At 36.9% G+C, this 6,985-nt stretch overlaps 1 pseudogene; it reads left to right on the top strand.

Moving 5' to 3' along the window:
- The first annotated feature begins 4,309 nt into the window (after positions 1 to 4,309).
- On the top strand, positions 4,310 to 5,899 carry LOC108315456 (annotated as a pseudogene).
- Positions 5,900 to 6,985: the final 1,086 nt, after the last annotated feature.

Below are 6,985 nucleotides of genomic sequence, written 5' to 3'. Positions count from 1 at the left end.
GAGCATGCATTACTTTCTCTCAGATATAGGGCAGGACCCTCTCTGGACCGAGGGTTTTATGACCTGCAGTCAAACAGGTAGGTCAGATAATTTCTTTATAGCTAGTTTTTACACAGAAAGACAGGAGAAAATTAGAGTAATATTTTTAGGTTTTATGCCGGCTTTTGGGAAAAGAGGTGCTGGTTTCTACGACTCTCTCTCGGGTAGAGTGATTCTAGTTTTTAGGGCTAGCCCTGGGAGACAATGGGACTGAGAGTTGGGAGGGCAGGAGAAGATCAGAGAAAACTTTTACTTCTGAAGCTGCTTTGGAGGTCTTCATTTTGGGGTATTGTTTTTGAATCCTAATAGTACTTATGTTTGTGGATGTTTTTGTACTTTTCTGCCAGATGATAAGGTCTTACAATAGAAAGAATAATGTTTTCTAACTCTCTGTCCTTCTCTTCAGGTAATAGAGATTCACAGAAAGTTTTGGGAAGGAAAGAAATATGTTAAAAATCAGTATTTTGAAGATATTTTATTGAGGGTGACCAGAGGAGGAATAGAAATCCATGCAGACTGAAAGCAGCAAATCTCATTAGGAAGCTGCCTGTAGCACAGTGGGAAAAAAGATAAAGGCATAAAAGAACATGGAGGAAGAACTGACACATCTCAGTAGAAATACTGCAGAAAACTTTAAAAAGAGAGATGTGGTTGCCAGTCTATCAACTGGTAGAATATTGATTTTATTTGTAGAAACTGGCAAGGAACATTCCCTCACTATGTGACATTTTGTATCACAGTGTTTTGAGTTTTTCGCCTTCATATCATTTATTATAACTTACAATCATATTTTCACTTGCATCTAATATCTATCCCCTACAGGATAATTTCAGAGACATCTGCATCTCTCATTGAAGCCCCTGTGTTTCCATAGTGAAACTGCCTTTGCAAAAATTATAATAGTGAGAAAATTATGACAGTGAAAGAGATATGACCAAACCAACTCAATCTTTCCTTCAATCTCCAAACGACTCATACTCTTCCCTGGGCATAGGTCAAGTTAACTCTACAAGGAATTTACTTTATAATTCAACTATGAAACAAACAAGATAACTGCCTTTCCTGAAAAAACCTCTTTCCTGACATGGAGTTTGTAAAACTAACAAATTAGCAGATCACCTTTGTAAAACTAACAAATTAGCAACCAGATTAGGAATTATGGTTTAGGAGTCACACAACCAGTTGCCTCAAGATTCCCAACCTCTTCAATTACTCCTATGGGTAACATGACTATTGCAAAACTTAAAATTGGTGTTTGGGATATTTTTAAAACTGTGTACCCTGATAATCTGGCTCAACTAGTTCTGCAATCCCACCCAGGAACAGCAAGAAGCAAGATAGTAAGAAGACCTGTTTCAACCATCTATGATTTCATCCCTGACCTGAACAATCAGCATACTCCATTCCCTAGCCCGCTGTCCACCAACTAGTTATCTTTAAAAAGCTCTAGCTTCTGAATTTTCAGGGAGGCTTATTTGAGTAGGAATAACTCTGGTCTCCTGTTTAGCCTGCTCTATGTGTAATAGACACTCTTTGTATTGCAATATCCTTTTATTGATCAATTGACTCTATCTGAGTAGCAGACGAGATGAACCTGTAGGGTGGTTACAATAGCATTGAAGTTATTGACACATCTTTGCATGATTTTTACCTGATGGCATTTTGTTCATTATTTTGTTAAATGTTGATATCTCCCCCAACTAGACTATAAATTTGTAAATGCTTAGAACTGATTGTCTAAATCCTATCTGAATGCTAAATCCTACCTTATTTTATCTTTGATTTATTCTATTCAGCTGGAATTGGGCTAAAATGAACCTTAGAATGGATAGAAAAAAATAAATAATGTACAGTATTATTATTCTCATACAAAAATATAGCTATTCCTGAAGCTTCTTAAGTTTTAACTTAAAACCAAAGTGACACTTAGAAATGTTAGCTTTAGTAAATTTGCCAAGACTGCTCTGAGTTCCTAACTATAGTTAATATTCACTACCATTATCCAATTTGTTTTCTGTTGCAGCTAACCTAAATGTAATCTCCTGAATGTCTTCAATTTGGGTACCCTTTCCATTAAATGATAAAGGTTAAAGAACTGGATTTTTAAGACATAATAAAAGCCCATCTGAAACTGATTTAAACAATGCAGAAATGCATTATCTTCTGAGGAAATAGGTAGAGGTCAGGTAGGGTCCCCTTCCAGCACATCAGGGGTTAATCATCCTCTATGGGATGTGTATAGGAAAAACAAACTATTTTATTCTCTATATGCACAACATTTCTGACACCAAAAGTGTGGGAGTTTTCCCCACACCATACAATTTTCTAATTCTCTTTGAACAATAACCAGCATTACACAATTCAATTAAATTCTGATGCTATTTACCAACAGCTATTTTAGACCTCAAAGGTTAAGTGCTCAATTGCACAATACTAACACCCCACCTCCCCACTTCAGATGCCAATTGCAAGTCCAGGTTGTCACCTGTATTTCTAACCAACTAGCTACAAACTGGGGGTTTATATAATCCCCACCTTGGGTTTGACCATTTGTAAGAATTGCTCATAGAACTCAGGAAAACCATTTAATTTCTATATTACCAGTTCATTATAAAAGGATGCAACTCATAAACAGTCAAACAAAAGAGATACATAGAGCAAAGTATGGGGAAGAGGCTGAGAGCTTCCCTTTGGGTGCACCCCATGATCAACACCTCTGTGCATTCACCAACCTAGAAGCTCTCAGAATCCTGTCTTTTTGTGTTATTGTAGAGGCTTTATTACATGGTCATGACTGATTATATCATTGGTCATTGGTGATTAAACTGTAGCTCCTCTACCTTCCTCAGAGGTTAAGGAGTCTGAAGGGAAATTCTAACCTTCTAATCACTTGGTTGGTTCCCTTGGCAATGAATAGCCCCCAACCTGTGTTTATCTAGGGCTTTCCAAAACTCATGTCACTTGCATAAACTGAGGTAAACTTCTTATGAATAACAAAAGACACTTCTCTTACATTTATCACCCCCATAATTTAGGAAATTCCGAGGAGTTTAGGAGATTTGGCCAGGAAGGAGTAAAATAATCAAATATATATTGCTTATTATAAATCACAGTATCACAAGATACTGTGATACTTTAGTTGATTTCGGAAATTGTCGTTATCACATCTGTATAGAATAATACCTAAAGTACAAAGGAGACTTGTCTCTTTAACTCTATTTTAGGAGCGTGGGATTCTTCTTAGCACTCTCCTGTTAGATTTGTCCCAATGTTTCATTGGTCAGAATTCCATACTCAACGCTAAAAATTACTGCTGTAGGAGACTAAAAATATGCCACCCAAAGTAGGGCTATGAGAAACCCAAATATGCCACCCCGAAATATGTTACTTTGGCATAAAGATCATTTGGAGCTAATTATTTTGAGAAACTGCAGATACAGGATAAACTCTAAGAGAGTAGAAGTTACCCCCTTGTAAGGAAAATATACATCCATTAAAAAATATTTGTAAGGGTGTCTCAGATCTCTGTACCAGGAGGAAAAGGATGGCTGTAAACCACTAGAGACTTCTATCAATGAAGCAGGCACCAAACCTTGCTTAACAAACCTTGCTGTTGTTTACTTCTCCTGATCACTTTCCCACTAGTGTGCTTCCTCACACCCTTCTTTCTGTTTCAGTTGGAGATTGCATTTCAGCCTGAACTATTTCTTTGAGATTTACTAATTTCTCTGAGTATCTCTGGTGTATATAGGAGGCATACATCTCATAAAGCTTCTGTTTGTTTTTCTCTTGTTACTTTATGCATTGCTACAGGGGTCAGTCCTACCTAGGAACTGTGAAAGGCAGAGACAAAATTAGTTTTTCCTCTACTATACTGCAAAGTAGAGTGGAATCTCTGTAACTGTCCTAGGCTTATCATGATCTATTGTCTGTTATTCTCAATGGAATCCTTTCCTCCTTAATCATGTGGAAGAAAAAGCAAATAACAGTAAAATCTAGACACTTTTAAAAGAAGGGAAAACATGGATTTGTGGTAGGTCTCTAACAGGGTAAACTTTAGAAGTTCTCTGAAGATTTCACTTAAAAGGAAGAATTTTATTTTGGGAATAAGTCTTATCTAATTTTGTGCCAAGAAAATGAGGTTTATTTTTATGTATATTATGTGCTGTAAGATTTTATATGATAAAACTAAGAAACAAGAAAAATAATCAAAATTCCCTTAACCCTCTCCCTCACACACCGACCTCAGCACGGTCACTGACAGTAGAAGATGGTGAAAGAAACCACTTACTATGATGTTTTGGGAGTCAAACCCAATGCTACTCAGGAAGAATTGAAAAAAGCTTATAGGAAACTGGCCTTGAAGTACCATCCTGATAAGAATCCAAATGAAGGAGAGAAGTTTAAACAGATTTCTCAAGCTTACGAAGTTCTCTCTGATGCAAAGAAAGGGGGGTTATATGACAAAGGAGGAGAACAGGCAATTAAAGAGGTGGAGCGGGTGGCGGTTTTGGCTCCCCCATGGACATCTTTGATATGTTTTTTGGAGGAGGAATGATGCAGACAGAAAGGAGAGGTAAAAATGTTGTACAACAGCTCTCAGCAACCTTAGAAGACTTATATAATGGTGCAACAAGAAAACTGGCTCTGCAAAAGAATGTGATTTGTGACAAATGTGAAGGTAGAGGAGGTAAGAAAGGAGAAGTAGAGTGCTGTCCCAATTGCCAAGATACTGGAATGCAAATAAGAATTAATCAGATAGGACGTAGAATGGTTCATCAAATTCAGTCTGTGTGCATGGAGTGCCAGGGCCATGGGGAGCGGATCAGTCCTAAAGATAGATGTAAAAGCTGCAATGGAAGGAAGATCGTTTGAGAGAAGAAGATTCTAGAAGTTCATATTGAGAAAGGCATGAAAGATGGCCAAAAGATAACATTCCATGGTGAAGGAGACCAAGAACGAGGACTGAAGCCAGGTCCTTCTGTGTTGGATCAGAAGGACCATGCTGTTTTTACTTGACGAGGAGAAGACCTTTTCATGTGTATGGACATACAGCTGGTTGAAGCACTGTGTGGCTTCCAAAAGCCGACATCTACTCTTGACAACTGAATCATTGTCATCACCTCTCATCCAGGTCAGATCGTCAAGCATGGAGATATCAAGTGTGTACTAAATGAAAGCATGCCAATTTATCATAGACCATATGAAAAGGGTCACCTAATCATCGAATTTAGGGTAAACTTTCCTGAGAATGGCTTTCTCTCTCCTGATAAACTGTCTTTGCTAGAAAAACTCCTACTGGAGAGGAAGGAAGTGGAAGAGACTGATGAGACGGATCAAGTAGAACTGGTGGACTTTGATCCAAATCAGGAAAGACGGCGCCATTGCAATGGAGAAGCTTATGAGGATGATGAACATCATCCCAGAGGTGGTGTTCAGTGTCAGACCTCTTAATGGGCCAGTGAATAACACTCACTGCTGATATTTTATATGCAGTAGTGAATGAGTAAGGACTGTAATCATAATATGCTCACCACTTGCTCTTGTTTTTGTTTTAAACAACTATGGTAGTGTTTTAAAAAGTCAAATGAAGAATAAAGGCAAATATAAAAGCTCTGACTTTTCCCTGTGTGTATGATGACTTCAGTGTGCAAAATGAAGTTTAATACCTGTAAAAACTACTTTACAAAGAAGTTCCCCTTGCATTTCTAGGCCAAAGCTTGTAATTCACTTCAGCTATGTATGTGGACAAGCTTAGACTAAAATGCTAGGTATATGTATTGGCTTCAGTGTATGACCCTTCATTGTTAAGCTATGAAAGTAAAACTCTATTTAACTAGCAATAAGAAAAAAAATTGTAGAGAAGTGTTGGTCTGTATAGTTCTTGTATTAAGTGAGATTAATTGTAATGCCTCTGCATTTATTCTATTGCCTCAACTGTTACTTGAAGATGGCGTAATATATAATTTACCCTGTGGTGTAAGTGATAAAAATGATACCTTTCTGTAGGAGGGGTTTATCATAATATGCTGCTTCTTGAAGGCTTGCACTTTGAAAATTGTTTCCTTCTGCTGTGCCATCCATATCTATCTATCTATCTATCTATCTATCTATCTATCCATCCATCCATATATATCTTGACAAATCCTAGTTATTTGCTCCCCTCCTTGTCTGTGGACCATGATAAGCCTGAGTAGTGACTTCAGAGCTGGGTAACATAGAAATTAAAGTGAGAAGGCCTTTACGTGGAGAAGTAATTTGCACACGTAATATAGGAAGGTGTTCTTTAGGTATGTTACAGGATTATTTTAAACCATGTGACTTATACTCCAAAGTAACTAATGTTGGTAGTATAGCAAATTATGTTGAATAGCTTTAATTGTATGTTTAAAAGTCTCATAGGTTCACATGCTTAAATCTGGGTATAAGAATTTAAGCAATTCTTGAAATGTATTGTCTCCTTAATATACTAATTTCAAAGCAAAAAAAAAAAAAAAAAAGAAACTCAGAACCATGTTAGAGTATCACATGGAATTCTGGGGTATTCTCTGAAAGATTGAATTTTGTACCCATGAATCATAATGACATCTGCTGACAGTTGTAAGAATGTTGCTGAAGGTTTGAGGGATTCCAGTTTATTACTGACTAATGGGTTTTTCAAGTTTGTTTTTCAATAGTATTGTAGGGAAGTTTAAATTTTTCTGCTGAAGATTTGATAAGTTGGGTTATAACACAAACTGATAGTAGACAGATTAAAAGGAACATAAGGTAAATAAATTTGTTAACATGCATATGTATGCCTGGGAGTCATACAAAATATAAAACTCAACAAAAGGGGGGCAGATTGTTGACACTTTCACACTATCTTAAAGTTATAGTAATGAATAGGGGTTGGAGCATATCAAAACAGTTTATGGGAACAAGACAGTCAGAAATAAAAATCAAA

Source organism: Cebus imitator, unplaced genomic scaffold (assembly GCF_001604975.1).
Source record: "Cebus imitator isolate Cc_AM_T3 unplaced genomic scaffold, Cebus_imitator-1.0 Scaffold171, whole genome shotgun sequence".
In the NCBI taxonomy this organism is placed as follows: domain Eukaryota; kingdom Metazoa; phylum Chordata; class Mammalia; order Primates; family Cebidae; genus Cebus; species Cebus imitator.
This window is presented reverse-complemented; position numbering and strand designations above follow the sequence as displayed.